This window comes from Fundulus heteroclitus, chromosome 14 (genome assembly GCF_011125445.2).
Source record: "Fundulus heteroclitus isolate FHET01 chromosome 14, MU-UCD_Fhet_4.1, whole genome shotgun sequence".
Classification (NCBI taxonomy): Eukaryota; Metazoa; Chordata; class Actinopteri; order Cyprinodontiformes; family Fundulidae; genus Fundulus; species Fundulus heteroclitus.
This window is the reverse complement of record NC_046374.1, coordinates 584,433-603,049: the sequence shown is the minus strand read 5'-3', so window position 1 is coordinate 603,049 and position 18,617 is coordinate 584,433. Positions and strand designations below refer to the sequence as shown.

General features: G+C 41.4%; 1 long non-coding RNA gene across 1 annotated transcript; it reads right to left on the bottom strand.

Moving 5' to 3' along the window:
* Positions 1–6,543: 6,543 nt before the first annotated feature.
* Positions 6,544–7,117, bottom strand: LOC118565602. Its single transcript, XR_004932471.1, has 2 exons — positions 7,022–7,117; positions 6,544–6,688 (listed from the first exon to the last, which is right to left on the bottom strand). It is a non-coding gene; the product is annotated as an uncharacterized LOC118565602 (long non-coding RNA).
* Positions 7,118–18,617: the final 11,500 nt, after the last annotated feature.

Below are 18,617 nucleotides of genomic sequence, written 5' to 3'. Positions count from 1 at the left end.
CTGGAGACTCCCAGGGAAAAATGTAAAACCTGTTCACTCTGTGTCACTATTTATCTTTAGAAGGAGGAGTCAAGACAACAAACGAGAACACTTTTTTGGGATGCTTCACCTGGTGGAGTGCAGCAAACTGCTTAATCTGTCTATCTATCTATCTATCTATCTATCTATCTATCTATCTATCTATCTATCTATCTATCTATCTATCTATCTATCTATCTATCTATCTATCTATCTATCTATCTATATATATATATATACACATTTATATGTGAATCCACCTGCATTCGCAAAATAATTTAGACAGGTGATTTAACAGTTTTGTTTAAGTATAATTATAAAAGCCAGCTGATCACTGAATGTCATCCAACAAACTATTGTGAAAAGCCTATGGTAGGAAAGCCCAATTTATACAACAGAAAATCAAGAACTAAAAAATACTGAAGAGATGTGTGGAAATTTCAGAATCTATAATTTTCCTCAAAATTATACTCTAAAACAATACTGTTTTATAAAGTTTAATGGCCCTTCCAGTAGATCCTCATACAAGTATAAACATGTTCTATTTTATATAAGCTTCGCCCTTTCAGGCTATCGTGAGTGAGTTTTTTGTGCAGTGTAACATGAAAACAAATTAGCCCACGGCCATCTGCTAAGGGTGCCCCACCCTAGACTCACTAAATGTAAGTTATGCGGAAACCAGATAATACATATTTTTCTTCAGCCAGACAAATATGTCTTCTAGAAAACAATGTCCAGCAGTACCCTTTTCCTTCTATGTCTGATATGAGGGACAGGCTGCATCATAAGATTTGACCTGTGTACCATCTGAGAGGGCTGCCTGGGTCCTCAGCATGAGGGTCTCAGCCTCCTTGGTCCTCCTGCCCCTTAGGAGAGCATCAATTCTGGCTGCTCAGCTGGCACTTAGGATGCTTTCTTGATAGCAGACCACTACCCTCTGAGCAAAGGCATCATTTGATTTTGGGCATCCAGGTCAGTGGCTGTACCCACCAAATTAAAGGCACCAGTAACCACTTGTGCAGTAAAAACAAAGAACTGAGATTTTCACCAAATTGACCTTTTCTAGTTGTTTATTTAATGTTTACACCCATGATGACCAGGCTTGTTAGACAACAGCCTGTCTCTTCTTCAAACCATGGTCAGGTGACCTGAGGATTTTGTGATCAATTCCATCAGTGTACCTTTCAGTCAGCTGTAGTGACATACAATATCAACTTAACTGGCCTTGGGCCTTTCCAAAAATGACAGAGGAGCTGCAGCTGTCAGTAGAGCAGATAAACAAGTTCTGCTGTTCTGGTGACGCCGTCCTGAACCCGTGCATATCCTAAGTGGTGTCGTCCGCTCGCATAACTGCCAGTAAACCCTGATTAAGAGGAACCTATGACTCAGCCTTTTGTCTTCAATTCTGGAGGAACTGAAGAAGGAAATGTTTTGAAGTCCAATCAGTTCAGATGTGCTCCTTAGCCCCCACTACTGGTCCTTGCTGGGGAATATGCAGGATAATGGCAGAGGAATCAGAGAGGCTTCTAAAGATCTGCCGACTCGAACTGAATTATAATGTAAACGGCGTGTATGTAAATGACACAATCCTGCCTGTGACTCCCAACGGTGACTACCAGCCCAGCAACTCACTGAACAAACAGCTCCCTGAGGAAAATGAGAATCCCTGGACCACTCTGGGTGCAAGACCAAAGCAACGAACCCCACATCTTGACAAAGGAAACTGGCCGATACTACAGAGAACTGTCCCAGGACAAGTGAAACAACAGCGGGCTGTTCCCACAACAAATGATAGGAGTAAGCCTGCTGGAAATGTTGGAATTCTGTTACGAAACGATTTGCTCCGCTCCAAGATGTGACCCAGGAGAATCATGACAACATTCAGAGGTACGTCAACAACCTTCACTCTAAGCTACCAGAGAAAAAACATGCCACAAGGCCAATGACCCTGATGTTATGCAATGGATCTGTAAATGGGATTAAACATTTCTGTAACAAGAAAAACACAGAGGTGTTGATTTATAACGACAGGAGCTGTGGCCTGGTGTCTGATGTATCAGACATCCTTCCAAGGGTCTTGAAAGAATGCCCGACCTTGGAAAATCTCATAATACAAGCTGAAGCCCTGGGCGACGTCACCCGGATAAGAAAATCAGAAGTACTGAAAGACGATTACATTCGTCTGTTGAACTTAGTTGATGGCCTTAATGTCAAGATGTTTCTCAGCGGCCCTCATTCACCCGTAAATTGTGGAGATGAGTTTTTTTGCAGAATTATGATGCTAAACAAATGGCTGGAAAAAACATGCAAACAAACAACTGTAACCTTCATAGACAACTTTAACATCTTCTGGGAGAGGAGACATCTGTTCAACAGATCCTCTTCTTCTCCACAAAGCCCAGAAGTTCCTTTTCTGGAATTTTCTCACAACATGAACAAAGTATTTAAGATTGGCCTAGAGATGACATCCTCTCCACATAGCCATTCTGCTGTGAATAAAACCAGCATTTTCCAAAGGCCTCAGAGCCTCAGATCCTCCTCTTCTACGTATCACGGAACATTCTGGTACTGAGGAACTCCAGATCACTTCTCTGTGATACACACCAGGCCTTAGCAGCAAGTTTATCAGACATGATAGTTTCCAGCATCAGCTTGGGCCTTTTACGGTAGATTATGGAATATCTATGATGATACGTGGCAGAAATAAGAAAAACAAAAGGATAAACAGGAACAAATACTTAAAATTCATAAACTGTCAGATGAAACCTGTCACAGAGACATCATCAACCACTAAGTCATATAAACTGGGTTTATTAAATATTAGATCTCTGTCAGGAAAATACCTTTTAATTAGTGACTTCATTATGGACAATAATCTTGATGTAATGTTTTTAACAGAAACATGGTTACATGCATTTGATGAAGAAGTTATTCTGTTAGAGTCAACTCCTCCAAACTACAATTTTCTTTGTGAGAGCAGACAGCAAAGGAAAGGTGGAGGAGTGGCAACATTGTTTAATTAAAAGGTGTTTTGGGGAAAATTTGACTCTTGAACATTTGGCTCTCCAGGTAAAGAGCCCGGTACAAACTATGTTTCTGAATGTTTACAGGCCTCCGAAGTCCAAATCAAACATTTTTAATGATCTTAATGACCTCCTATCTGTGATATGTGTTTTTTATCATTAATCATTGTGAGAGACTTCAACTTTCACATTGACAACCCTGAAGACAGAAGTGCAAAAGAACTGTGTGACACACTTAGAAACTTTGGTTTAACTCAACATGTTAAACAGCCAAACAGGAACACATAAACAGGAACACATTTGAGACCTGACCATCACTAAAGGTCTAAAGATTTCTAAGGTCAATGTAACTGATGTTGCCCTATCTGATAATTTTTTCTGTTACCTTTGAAAGCATAATTTCAATTCAATTCAATTCAATTCAATTTTATTTATATAGCGCCAAATCATGAAACATGTCATCTCAAGGCACTTTACAAAATCAAGTTCAATCATATTATACAGATTGGGTCAGATTATACAGATTGGTCAAAAATGTCCTATATAAGGAAACCAGTTGATTGCATCAAAGTCCCGACAAGCAGCATTCACTCCTGGGGAACCGTAGAGCCACAGGGAGAGTCGTCTGCATTGTACATGGCTTTGCTGCAATCGCTCATACTGAGCAAGCATGAAGCGACAGTGGGAAGAAAAACTCCCCATTAACGGGAAGGAAAACCTCCGGCAGAATCCGGGCTCAGTATGAACGGTCATCTGCCTCGACCGACTGGGGTTACAGAAGACAGAGCAGAGACACAACAAGAGAGACAAAAAAGCACAGAAGCACACATTGATCTAGTAATCTGTTCTACATTAGATGGTAGTAGCGGGTGAGCCGTCTTCTCTGGATGATGTCACAGTTAACAGAACGCCAGACCAGGTGTACCTACTATGAAGAAAAAGAGAGAGAGCAAAAAGTTAAAAGCTGAAATGACGACAGTCATTTCAATGTAATACAATGCAAAACTGGAGAACAGTAGACTGAAGAACAGTAGAAATCAGTAGAGTGAGAAAATTAGACCCTGTCTGATATGAGGGACAGGCTGTGACTCATGTAGCCAGAGGGACATCATAAGAAAACGCACCTTTAAGGACAATGCCATGGAAACTTTTATTCAAGTCTAAAGTCCTTCCACTGGTTCCCTGTATCTCAGAGAATAGACTTTAAAATCCTCCTGTTAGTCTATAAATCCCTGAATGGCCTAGCACCTAAATACATCACAGACTTGTTATCAGTCTATCAACCCTCCAGACCACTAAGGTCTTCTGGCTGCAGCCTGCTCTGCATACCTAGAACACGAACCAAACACGGAAAAGCAGCATTTATTTCCTATGCTCCACTTATCTGGAACAAACTTCCAGAAAACTGTAAAAGTGCGGAAAGCCTGAGTTCTTTTAAATCAAGATTAAAAACACATTTGTTTAAAATTGCCTTTGACTGTTCTTTATTGTTTCTACATTCTATCCCTACTTGCTTTTATTCTGTTTTATTTTCCTATATTTTTATCATGTAAAGCACTTTGCATTGTCTCTGTACTGAATTGTGCTAAATAAATAAATTTGCCTTGCCTTGCCTAAAGGATCTGATGCAACCACACTCTGACTATTGCACCCCTCAGTACTCAGTACTGGCCTGGATCGCCCTGACCAGCATCAGCAGCCTGCTGCAGCTTCCCGCCCTGCTTTTTCCAGCAGCCTCCTCATCTCAGCCACAGTAATTGTTCCCAGTGCAGCAACCTGTGACTCAGCAGTTCCCCAGCAGCCGTCAGCAGGCATTGTCCTGGACCAGGGATTTCCAAAGTGTGGTGCGACCCCCTAGTGGAGCTGCGCGGTGCGTGAGATGCAAAATGTACTGGTGGGCTGACAGTGTTTTTTTCCCCACACCATAAAGACGTGTAAATAAGCATTTCCTTTGTAAAGATTAATATCAAAAACTGTAAATTTAATGAATAAATAAAAATGTATTGTAATGATCCGTATTAGACTTTATTGCTAGGTGCTGTTGCACACTTACTGTTTCCTGAAGTTAGATTGCTTTGGGGTTGTACTGGAAGAAATGTGTGGTTTCCAGGGGAGGAGTGGTGGTTCAGGGGACTAGCAGGTTACTCTGTGAAATCAGTCCCGTTTCTGTTCGTCCTTGTTAGCAACAAAACATCTGTCTGGTGCTTGGGTGTCATAACGGAACATTACTGTATTCACACAAAAAAATATTTATTTAGAAGAAAGTTCCATTTTAAGATTAAATATGTGCATTGTGCTGTATATGCACAACTAACTTGTGGCCTCTATTTCAATCATTCTGGCAAATATGCTCAGTTGGCTGAAACCAGGAAAGCTGTCATGCAGGTGAGACATCTAAGGTTAAAGTTAGCGATGAAGGAGGAGAGGGAGTGAGGAATTGGAGGCAACAGAGGAGAGAATTGCAACTGATCCAGGAGAAGAAAACGAAAATGTCTCTCTTTCTCTCTCCTGACTTTACGTAGTGGGCCTGTTTACCTGCTGGATCCCAGCCAGCATACCTATGTGGGCCCCATATGGGATAAAGGAGGGCAGGCAATATGGGTCCCAAAAGGGTTTGTCCACGGTTTCCATGGTGGCCCTACATGGGTTTGCCCAAGTAAATTTTAATGGGCTCTGACTGGGTTTTCAGTGGGGCCCAGATGGTTTACTTACATGAGGCCCATCTGTGGCCCACTAGGGTGCTTTCAGGAATATTTACCTGGGCCCTAACTGGGTCTGAACTGAGATAGAATATGGGTAACAAGTGGGTTTGCTAGAGGTCTCCATGGTGGCCCTATGTGGGTTTCCCCCAGATCGATTTTAATGGCCTTTACTGGGATTTCAGAGGGGCCCAGATGGTTGGCTTATATGAAGTCCATGTATGGCCCATATATGTGCTTTCAGGAATGTTTACTGGGCCTTAATAGGAGTTCAACTGGGCAAGCATGGGTAACAAATGTGTATTTCCACATTTTCCATGATGGGCCCATATGCTTTAGCCCATATGGGTTTAACATGGTCTGACTGGGTTTTCAGGGGGAGCCAGATGCCTTGATCCTGTAGGAACAATGGGGTCATTCACACCCAACCTGGAAATGAATGACATTCCTAGATATGCAATCTTAAACAAACCAAAGTCCTAAAATGCTTTAGCACAAAACTTGTTAGAAAAAAAGAGAGAGATGAAAAATTTCTTTTGGTTAAGGCTTTTTATTTTGTAATTTCAAATATTGTTAGAAGTTATTTTTTACCACAGCAATTATTAGAACTTTGTTAACAAAGAGGAAATGGTGCCACAAGAATTGCGCTGGTAAACAAAAACAAAAAACTTGTTTACTAGCACGCACGCGCACACACACTGAACAATACTTTTGTATAACACATTGTTCAATAACTTACATGCCACATGCATGCTTAAACTTGAAAGCTCTCTTAAAACTGTCCATCTTGGAAGTCCTGCCCACCTGAATGTGAACTGGCAGCCTCCTTAGTCGCTCGAACCTTTCGATTTCCACCTCTGTCACGGGCTCCAGTAAACCACTTTGATAGTGCCTTTTCTGTATCTTTGTGGGTGATTCCGTGGATGGATCCATTTCTTTTAAGTGCTCCTATATGACAAGCATAGGTAGAAACTATATTAGTGTTTTACTTTTAGTACAGTGTAACATTAATAAGATTTGCATCTCCCCCTTTATGGTGCAAAAATGCTTGCAGACATCTGCCAAAATAAAAGCACTCTTGAGTCTTTAAAATACAATTTCAGCTATCAAAACTAAGCCAGTGAATGAATACTATGTGCATAAAACCAAAAATTGAAGTCAGTTTTTAACCTAAAAGATTACTAAAAATATAAAAAAAAGGCATAAAAAAATAAATTAATAAATGTGTAAGAAAAAAAAGTGAAAAGAAAAGTTACTCTGACCATAGAAACTGATATTTACCATGGACAACATCAAAGAGACGCAGGTCCCGGAACTTGTGTTTCCCATGTCGGCCAAAAAGGTTGAACTGCAATGCCAATTCATGGGACATGAGGAAACCATAGCTCGTCGTATTGCGTCATCTAAGGACGCTCCTCCAATTTCTGCAACCATGGCAACCTTAAGTATAATGACATTTACAAGACAACATTTGAAAATCATGATTTAATGTTAACTTTAATCTTAATTTTTAAGGAACAGAAATTTTACTTACAACTCCAGACATGAAGTCTGATTCACCCAGCTTCTCATTTATGCTCAGGACATCATTGATTGTACACATTGGAAAAACAGCTCCTTCAGGTGGTTCAACCAGTGGTGAAGCAGATTTCTGTCTCAGTAAGGTATTCAGCAACTGGCCATGTAGTTTTTGTGTTTCTCTGACCTCCTCAAGAAGAGTAACCAGTCGCGTAAACATAGCCTCTTCCAAGCTGGAGCTGCTCCTGCTCAATAAAGTCCCAGGACTTGTAGAAAGACTTGCAGGGGGGCTTCTCAGATTTGGAGCTGGTGTTGTGCTGGGGCTTCTCAGATTTGGAGCTGGTGTTGTGCTGGGGCTTCTCAGATTTGGAGCTGGTGTTGTGCTGGGGCTTCTCAGATTTGGAGCTGGTGATGTGCTGGGGCTTCTCAGATTTGGAGCTGGTGTGCTGGGGCTTTCCAGCGCAGAAGTTGCAATGGGGCTTCTCTTTCTGTGCACACCGAGACTATACACTTTTGAGGCAGATCCAATTGTGGTAAATTCCAAGGGAGGAGAAGGTGGAACTTCATTCTCCGAGGAGTCCACACTGTCTTCACTTGATGAAAATGTGCCCCATTTTTTGGAGGATCTGAAATGATAAAGCAGAATTTAACAAGTGTTAAAAGTTGGTAAAAAAGAAAAGGAAAAGGCTTAGCTCTAGTGAGCAATTTAACTATTTTAGGATTGTATTTCAAGTTCATTGTGAGAGAGATACAAAAACAAGATATAAACAAGTTGCAGAGGATAAGAAAAAGTTACAGCTGAGCCTATGAAAACCAATAGGGAGGACAGATAAAACAGTAATTAATCTAATTCATTTAAAGTAGGAATGTGGCAAGTCTACAGTAAAGTACACAAGCATTGGCATTTCTTCCTGAGTAGTTTTCAATTCTTACAAATATGTTGTTCCTTTAAGCCCTGAAGGATAAGGAGGAAATGTAAAGCAAGGAGAACCAAAAGGGGAAAGGAATTGAGCGCAGTTCAAATGACAACTAGGATGACAGAAGATTTAAAGTTGTATATTACATAAGCCTCTGTTCCACACTACCTTCTACGGCGCTTTTCTGGGATATCATTATCTGTTTGAAGATCCGATGTCGCTTCTGCCCTTGCAAGCTTTCGTCGTGCTTCTCCATAGTTGTCTTTAGAAAAGAAAAAAAAAGTATTAAACACAAGTGTAAATCTAAACCTCATGTTTAAAATTTTCATACAAGTAAATGTTTGTCACCTGCATTTCCAAGGGCACGCACATAGCATATCTTCCATGAAGCATCTGGCTGTAGTTGTTGCTTTACTGCTTTAGTGACATTTATACCAAGGCCTGCTGGCCAGAAGCACTGGACCTTGTTTTCATCTGTGAACCAACATGATGGGATAATATCCACCAACTTCTTTCCCTCTGTTGACTCTTCACTGAATTCCACAACGCTGAAGGACATGCTGGAAGTTTATATTAAGTCAATTAGTGGTCATGTAACTGAGGAAAGACAACATAGCCATCCCGCAAGGGAAGGGCTACAATTTTTTTTGTCAGGCTTGTCACCGGTACACCATAAAGATGGTCAGAAAGTTGCATCACAGTTCGGATTCCTAGACAAGATGAATCGATAGGGTATCTGCAGAAACAGTCTTGTTGTTCATAAAATTGACACACAGTGTACATGGCCCCAGATAACAACTGTATTATATTCCTTATTAAAGCAACTTTGCCCTCAACGTCAAAACAGTTATCTCCTACGCAGCATGATATGACAGTTCCCTCATGTCTGTACTGCCTGAACTGCATGCGAGCAGGAAAGTCTGGGAGAGTTGGACCACATGAATGTGGAATTTGAGCTTTAGTCTGTCTTCCATCTTCTCCCAGAATTGGCTTTTCTGCTAAACGCCGGATGATTTGTTGTAGAGGGTTTTGGGGTCTTCGTACAAGTCGCTTCAATGTCCCAAGATAATTTTCAAAGGGAAAACATGAAATATTGTCCAAGGCACCATATTTTCTGGCATCATCAGCTAAATGTATAAGACAGTGGGTATTGTAGACTAAGTGTTCTGTTCCATATAACTTTGTAAAAGTGGCAACATAACACTTCAACAGTTTTCCAGCATAGTCACAGTATTTACAACACAAAACAGGACTGAGAAGAATTCTCATTGCTATTGAGAGCAACAGAAAGTTGTTGTACATTTTGGCTGATAGTCGTCCTTGAAGAACCACTGGGCCAGTGTACAACAGAAATTGTCTGAATTCTGTTGCCTTCCATTGACTGTATTCCATCAGTGAACGTGGTTTTCTAGAAAAATTTCTTGGAAGGTGATCTCTGACTGATTTCAAGTGATTAGAAATAATGGAAATGGTAACTGCAGACAGACGACACCTTAAAGGTCCTTTGATCCACAAACATAACTTTTTTAACATGTCCTAAGCAAACTAGATGCATATAGTCAAGCACAAAGCTTGACACCATTCCTACGCCAAGCTGCTGCAAGGGTGAAACTCCATGATGGTGGTCTTCATCTGTCAAAAGTTCAAAAGTTTCATCTGTTCGTAGAGGTGCTTTACAATCAGGAAACACAACCCTGTTATCCATGTAAATTCCATGCTCTGCACAGCGTTCACAGGAACTGTAGCCAGAATGACCTTTGATACATTTCAAAAATGCACGAGCAGGTGCATCACAGATAAAGGCATCTGGCAGTGCAACATTAAAATGTTTTCCTCTGTAATTCAAACCGTCTCGAGTTACTTACCTTAGGTCTTCAATAAACTCTTTTAAGTATGTTGTGACAGAGTCAGGCTTGGCCACACCTGCATACAAGCCAATGATAAACACATTAGACTTTGGAAATTCCTTAATCATGGCCAAAATAGGCCACAATTCCATTTTTGAACTTTTGAAGAGTGGTAAGCCATCAATGTTCACCCGGAGAGTCAATGTATCAACGGAAAGATGAGAGTCATTTAACAGCTGTGAAGTTAGTGCCTTAGCCAGTCCAAAATGATAGTAAATACCATGTCCCATTTCTTTCACTTCAAAGGCTTTGGGAGTTTAAAAAAGACTTCTAGAATCCTTGGGTAAATCCAAACCATAGTGCGCTAAAATATGTAGCAGCTCTGTCAATGCACTGTGTGAGATATTTCGATTTGCTGCCCAATCAGCAAGCTTAATTTTAAGTTCTCGTGTGGGATCAGTTTCTTCAGAGGTGCTGTTCAAATCTATCTCAATGCTACTGGCAGTACGTTTTCTTGCAGCGAATGATTGTTCTTCATTTTCATCATCAAATTCTGTATCGGACTCTTTTTTGTTTTCACTCAAATGAACCTCAAAGTTCCACTCTTCACTGGGAATCTGGTTGTCCACTTCCGAAGCACAATCCAAATCAGAAAACGTGCCACTTTTGACCTTCAAGTCTTCCAAAAACTTTAAATGCTCAGAAACTTTGGCATTAATTCGTCTTCTTTTTGTCCGAGAACTACAATAGTATTCCATTCTTTTAATTCTGTAAAACACAAACAAAGCACACTTTCAGATGGCTATTTACTAAGAATGAGAGAATACTTGTCTAAGACTGAAATGTAACTTTGTCTTATATTACATATAAAATACTGTATTAAACACAACAATGATTAATCATAAGAATTTTACTATTAAATTCCTTCATGTTAGTTGTAATTTAAAACAAGGACAAATTGAGTTTTCAGGATGTAAAATTGGTATGGAATTAAAATTGATATTTCCCAAGAAGTGCAATAAACAACCCACCAATAAATAAAGACAACAGCCCTGAATCATAAAATAAATATCATGTCTTAGGTGTCACTTTTGGTCGTTCAGTTCTTATTCCTTCAGTTCTGGCTCGCCATCTAATTCTATGGATCCCGTCACTCCAACAGATGCTTGGAATCAGCCCGATGGCTATCCAATCCTGGTATCCTTTTTTATCGTGGACCACTGGTGTCGCTGATGCCTCTTCCTCCGCGTCAAGAGTCACCAAGTCTTATCTCAGAACAAAAAACCTGACCTGTAGGACAGGCCACATTCATTCATTTATTCTGTAAATTAAAATACTACAGGCCATAACTCCTTAATTAAAATAAATAACACAAATATGACCTATATATCAATTTAAATGAATTAACAAAAATAGGTAATTCTTATTTTAGTCTTACTTCAACAGTGTAAATGAAATAAAATACTCAAATTACCCTCTCCTTTCATACAATACACACACCACTTTCGATAAATGATATTCACAAATAATTGCATAGCAATTTATCTGAACTACCCTGACATGTTAAGACTTAGAAAATTCGTCAGCTCTGTTAGCTGAGTTCAATGATAGTTCATCCTGGCTGCTACACTAACGGCTAACGCATATGGTATCAACATTAGCAGTTAGCGGCTAATTAGCGCTGACGTTAGCACATGTTTATTCGGTGTTACATCGCTCAAAGTGCATATTAAACTCACCGCCGAGTATGCAACATCAAATATGAATCCTGGAATTTGCTTGCAAGGTTTTTTTCAACCGCTAAGTTTATGTATTAACTTTTTTTTCTTTTTCCGAAGCAGAGAGCCTCTCGTGCAACCGGAACATGTGTCCTCCTTCCAACTGTCTCTCAGAGCGCTGTGCGCAGCTGCAGTACTGAGACGCGCCCGTCTCTCTCTGCGCTGTACGGCTGAGTTAACCCCATAAATGCCAGCTCTCTCTCACACATTCAGACAAACTAAACAACAGGCTTTTACATCTAACAGCTTATGAAGCCTGGGCTACACAAAACTCTCTCTGGGCCGTCAGCTCCTGCCTTCACCTACACCTCTGTTCCAGTCCCGGCCTGCCTCTCTGGTTTCATCATCCACCTTCCTCTCTGGTTTCATCATCCACCTTCCTTTCGGTTGGCCCATGCGTATGTCATGTGGGTTCAATGTGGTCATCCCACATGGGCATCTAATTTTGGGCCCATGATACTGAAACCACATTGGCCCCACATAGGGTAGCCAATTTCTGTCCCATTCCCAGTTAGCCCACACAAAAAAGGACTAGGGCCTACATATCCATGCCCAGGTCCAACCCATATACGGTCAGCCCATTCTTATATCATGTGGGTTCAATGTGGTCAGCCCACATGGGCATCTCCTTTTGGGCCCATGATACTGAAACCACATTGGCCCCACATAGGGTTGCCCATTTCTGTCCCATGCCCAGTTAGCCTACACAAAAAAGGACTAGGGCCTACATATCCATGCCCAGGTCCAACCCATGTACGGTCAGCCCGTTCTTATATCATGTGGGTTCAATGTGGTCAGCCCACATGGGCTTCTCATTTTGGGCCCATGACACTGAAACCACATGGGCCCCACATAGGGTTGCCCATTTCTGTCCCATGCCCAGTTAGCCCACACAAAAAAGGACTAGGGCCTACATATCCATGCCCAGGTCCAACCCATGTACGGTCAGCCCGTTCTTATATCATGTGGGTTCAATGTGGTCAGCCCACATGGGCTTCTCATTTTGGGCCCATGACACTGAAACCACATGGGCCCCACATAGGGTTGCCCATTTCTGTCCCATGACCAGTTAGCCCACATTACTGCTGAATAGGGCCCATACATTTAGCCCAAATGGGCCAGCCCTTATTGGTCCCATTTTAGATTACCATATGGGTCTCATGCAGTTAGCCCACATAAAACCCATGCCCACTCATTACCCATGCAGCCCACAACAAACCCAAGTGGGACCCACCCATGCATGCTGGCTGGGATGTAACCGCTGTGATACAATCAGGAAATAACATTTTATTTCTCTGATTAATAACAGCTTTATGGAGCGCTCTGTTATTGTTACTCTGTGCTGCTCTGCCTAAGTTTCTTTCTCTCTCTCTCTCTCTCTCTTTCTCTCTCTCTCTCTCTCTCTCTCTCTCTTTCTCTCTCGCTCGTCATAGGACACAATTCAAATTAAACTTCTTCGTGTTTGTATCTTGCGGCGTAAATTGAAACCACCCAGGATCCTGTTGTGGATGTTGTGTGTAACTTTACAGGAATTTAATTCAAATTATGTTCTAATTTTATTTCCATAACTTTTGTTACAATGGTTGAGTTGTAACTGCAACTGTAATTTTTAACTTTTTTCTTATTTTTTTTTTTATTTTTTTTGAAGGTTGGGGGTGTGTCAACCCGGTTGGGACACGGAAGGGGGTGCGTGGCTAAAAAAGTTTGGGAACCGCTGTCCTGCACCAACCACCCGCATGAAGGATGGAGGAGACGGCCCGAGAAATGACTTCTATGGGAGAATGTATATGTTAATGACTCTGAGAACAAATGTTTTGAAATACAACAAACTTGTCCACGAAAACTTCAGCAATATTTGAATGTTCAAGAGCAGACTTTGGTGACGGACCAACACGTTTCAGCTTGTAGCCTTCTTCAGGGTCATTACAAATCACCACATCAGTTATCTGTATATAAGAAATACAATGCAGAAAAATTTCAAATAAACATATCATTTATTCACACATACATAAACTGACCAATCGGCATGCAGGGGGATGGAACTTGCTGACTGGTTAAACTAGTGCCCAATTAGGTTCCTGCTTGAAACACTTCAGTTTTAAATAGGGTTTATAATCCCACACTTGCAAAAGCACTTCACTCCCACAAAATTACAAAAAAAATAAGATCAATACATAACAACCACAAAAACACCAGAAGTAACAGTATTGTGACAAAAACTCAAACTCCATAAAACAATAGGCAATATAAATATAAACAATATAAACCATTGTTTATATAAATATAAACAATATAAACCATTAAAAACAACAAAATTAAAAAATATCCAATTAAGATAATAAAAAAAACAAAAACAAAAAAACATTAAAATAACAACAGGGTCCAATCACAGAAACCCATTAATGGACAGATCCTCATTCACACTGGTAGGAGCTAAACTCTTAAGGTAAAAAAAATCCAGAACGCCTCTCTCTTTTTCCTCCTGAACCTGCAAGTGTTGCTGAAGTTTTCATCGACCAGTTCATTTATGCTCCTCATGCACCTTGAAAGTTGGTGAAGTTGTGCCAGTTTGGATCACATTTCTCTGAGAGCAAAGTCCTAGAAGATTCCAGCTTAGCAGTCAGATCAACCAATCTCAAATGAGCCTCTGCCCTCATATTCTGCACATTGAATGGGCCAGTAAACTCTAAACCAGGGTTTCAACTCCAGTGCTCGAGGTTTGGTGTGTTACAACCTTTATATGCGTCTCTGCTTCAACACACCTGAGTCAAAAATAATCACGTCATCGACAGGACAGGACAGGCCATTTGTTTCAGGTGTGTTGGAGCAGGGACACATCTAAAAGTTCCAGAAGATCGGACCTCAAGGTTTGGAGTTGAAGACCCCTGCTTTGAACTGTCGTTTAAAGGAGTGCCATGTTTTTGAACAACCCAGTCTCACTGGGTGGGTATTATTATAAAACATATTATATATTGGTCCACGAGGCAAAACCTTGCACTGTTACAATTCAGCTCCTTGATAACTCTCTATTAGAAAGCACTTCTGACACCACATTACACCGTTTGTGCCTGGACACAAGAAGAAGTGAAATATCTGGGGTACCTTGATGACCATGGCCAGATAAAGCCACCTATAGAAAAGGTAAACGCTACACAAGAAATCCCCAGAACCGGGACAAAGAAGCAAGTGGAGTCTATTATTTATTTATTTTGGTTTAGTGAGGTGGTATCGAGCTTTATTCCTCATTTCTTAATATAACTGAGCGAGCCAGAAAATCTTCCTCTAAAATGGTTTGGAATGAAGACTGTGAAGATGTCTATAAATCTTAAAAAAAAAAGATTTGTCAAGCTCCTGTTTTGCAAAGCATGGATTTTTGTACGCCATTTGTTTGTATCAAATGTTGGTCTACTAGTTACTGGCTCAGCCAGACTGGTGAAGAGAAACCTGTTCTTTTCTTAAGAAGAAGTTATTTGACAGTGTTGCTGCTGACTCCCCTCAGCAGCAACACTGAAGCACACAGAGGTTCACGCTAGAAACACAGCTAGTAACTCTCCTATTGACTTTAACAGGCACACGTTGCTACCGATGTGAGGACATTAAACATAGTGATTCACGTCTTGAATGGTGAACGGTGATAAAAGCACCTGCTCCGAGGGAAAGGGGGGGGGGGGGTAGAGGAGCAAGCGCTGAGGCACAGAAATATGGTGCATGTAGTTAAAAAATGCTGAATTAATAAAAATGAAACTTATAAACAGACCAAGTGGCGTTTTAAACTGCTTCTGGTTAGCAGAACTGTTTTATGATCCAGCGTGCAGCCATGACTGGTTCTGAATGAACCGGTCATCTGGCAAAATCTGAGCCACTTCCCGAAGCAGTCACGTGGTACAGCCGGGCAGCGAGGCTTCGGACGTCATCGTTTTCGGCTCCTCCCCTAAATGAAGCAAGCCTCGATATGTGCTTTACAGAAATGCCCCCTCCATTACTCGACACACGCCTCGAAGCCTCGGCACATCACGTAACATCACTACCCACGTGCCACATGCTCGATAATCTCGCTGGACCGAGATTTACCGAAGCAACTTCATCCTTGCACTGCCGATGCAGGAGGTCGACCTTAAAAGTACTTTCTGAACCTACTTTGATCGAAGACGGAGAGCCGTTATCGCCCGGTGATCGTAAAAGGGACCCCACTTTTGTCTTGGCTGAACAAAGCGTCTGAAAAGCCAAAAGAGAGAGAGAGACGAAGGGACTTCTCCTCCCGTTCCCCGCTGTCCGACGCATCGGCTCGCTGAGCTGAACCTGATCCGCAGACTCGGAGCGCTCCAGGGCACCAGCTGAGGCATCGTAAGAGTAAAGAAAGATTCCCCCCTTTTTTTAATTTCTCTTTTCACCCATAAGGTGATTTAATAGTAACCTGACGAGCCAGATGAATTTTGTTGCGCTTAGCTCCGCCTAGCTTCACTCACATCCATCTGGGACCTCTTCCATAGAGAGTTCTTTAATCAATTTTATTGATACTGCTATTTCTTCAGTGTTGTCCAATCTACCTAATATTGTTTCATTAAAAGAACATCAGAGAACGGCTCTGAAGGCTTTTGTTGGTGGAAACGATGTTTTCGCCCTTCTCCTGACCGGATTTGGTTTTGTTTTTTCCGGCGTCGCTCTCATCAGCGTCACGGGTTGGCTTCGGTGTAAGTGGTTGAAATAGCATGTCGATAAAGATGACAGACAAGTGGCTTATCCAATCATATGCAAGGATTTTTGATAAGGCCCAGACTTCTGAAACGCCATTCCTGTGGATCTGTTCCAGATGAATGAGTGGAGCTAGGCGGAGCGAAGTTCATTTGGCTATGGTCAGGTTAGTTTAATAGTGCCTGGGCAGAGAACCTATTAGGATTTAGTTTTAATGCTTAATTTCTCCAAAACGGAATTTGTTTAACTGCTGGATGTTTTCTGATGTATGTGTATGCATTTTGTAAGTGATTTTGGCTGTGTTGATTTGTGGTTCATAAGTGACTCCGCCGCGGGTCGTTTTTTTCCCATCTCTTCCCTTTCTCTTTTCCTGTCCTCTTATCTGTGAGTTAAATCTCTTTGTTAAACCTCAGTTTGCAGTCTCCCCTTGAATTTCTCATTCAGGCCGCCCTCTTAATCAAGGTATCACCCCACGTTAGCGTAAGCGTTGATTACATCATTAAGACCTCCCCCTTTACGTATCACGCAAGGTTGTAGGTAATGTGTTGTCATAGTCGCCATCTTGGGAGGGTACAGTGTGGTTAAGCTGTAGCTAGCTTGCTGAAAAGCGTCTGAAGCGTCCATCCCCGTCTTCAGAGCTACTTCTGCCTTTCAATGCTGCTACGTCAAATGCCGACGTCTTGAATGTGATGTCTAAACAACTGTGAGTTGAACTAAGATTTGCTACCTCTCATTTTAATCCATTTTGACTTGTTTATTTTCATATATTTTCGCATGTTCATTTTAGTAGTGAGTAGAGTTCCCAAGGTTGTTAAATTAGAATAATTACTGTAAAAAGGAATTGCTTTGGTTCAATAATAATAATTCGTTTGCATACAGCTTGAAAATGCAACTGGCATTGCATGGTTTTTCAGAATACAGAGTTGCCTCTTTTTGAGTTAACATCCGCCATTAATACAGAGACATTATCATTGAAATGGTGATAAGGAGTAAGGGTTTAAACTCTAATTGCAGTTAGAATTTGAGTTATCAACGCTGCTGGATAAATCTCATCGGCCAGAAACCAATCAGACCTCCTGTTCCAGCATAAATGAGTCCATAACAGCTAATTAATAAATGCATTGGTGTTATAAATCATTACAAGCTTATAGTCCTGGTATCACCACCATTTGAGCCATATTTTGTTATAGCTACTATTTGAGTTTGAATGACCTATTATTAAAATTATAATACCAAATTATAATTAAAAATAATAATCATATTCAAACAGCTTCTGGCATAACAACGGTGACGGCTGTTGATTCTTTGAAATGTTATCTCCTTGGAAGGGAGTTTATTCTTCGAACCAATCTCAGACCCTTGATGTAGATGGGAAATGTGTCAGGGTTTGGGAGATCTGTTCCCCTCTGTATTGTAATCCCTTCCTTCCTCCACCAGATGGCATCCTGTGGCACAGGTGCTCTCCATCAGACCTCATCAGCAGGTGGATAAAAGGAGCCGGCTGCCAGCACTTTTTCACCAGAGTGCTACATCACAGTGGTAAGGCTAGCATCTGAATTGTGTGTACCTCAAACACAGACGTCTTTGTGCTCTGCTCTCCAGATCCTTGCCTGCTCACTCCTGATCCAGTCCCAGCTCAGTTTCCCAGCGCACGAATCCCCCTTCAAGCCTTTCAGGAGGCTCCCTGGTTCTTCTGTCCCAGCTTGCAGCCTCCAGGTTTCTCAGTCCTCTTGCGATCACGTCACCCTCCACCGTGCTTCCCCTCTCAAGGTCAAGATTCATTTGTAAACTCGCCTGCTTCCTGGAACAGACCCCACTCATTCATCCCTAGCGGATCTCCACCCAAGTCTCTGTCCTGACTCAAGCTCCCATTTCCTGGTTCCTTACAACTGGTCTCACTTCTTCAATGAACCTTTAAAAACTGTGTTGATCTCTCGAGTGTGTTCTGCATGTGGGTTTGGTTGAGAGATAAAGCTGGGTGTCCTCTGTGAGAAGACAGTCCTACTGAGAACAGCTGAGATGTTCCATTGAATCCCTAAACTCTTGGAGAACAGACGAGTTTGAAGTGGTAAAACTGGACATTTCTAAAAACCAAAATTTGCAGAAACGGAATAAAAAGACAACC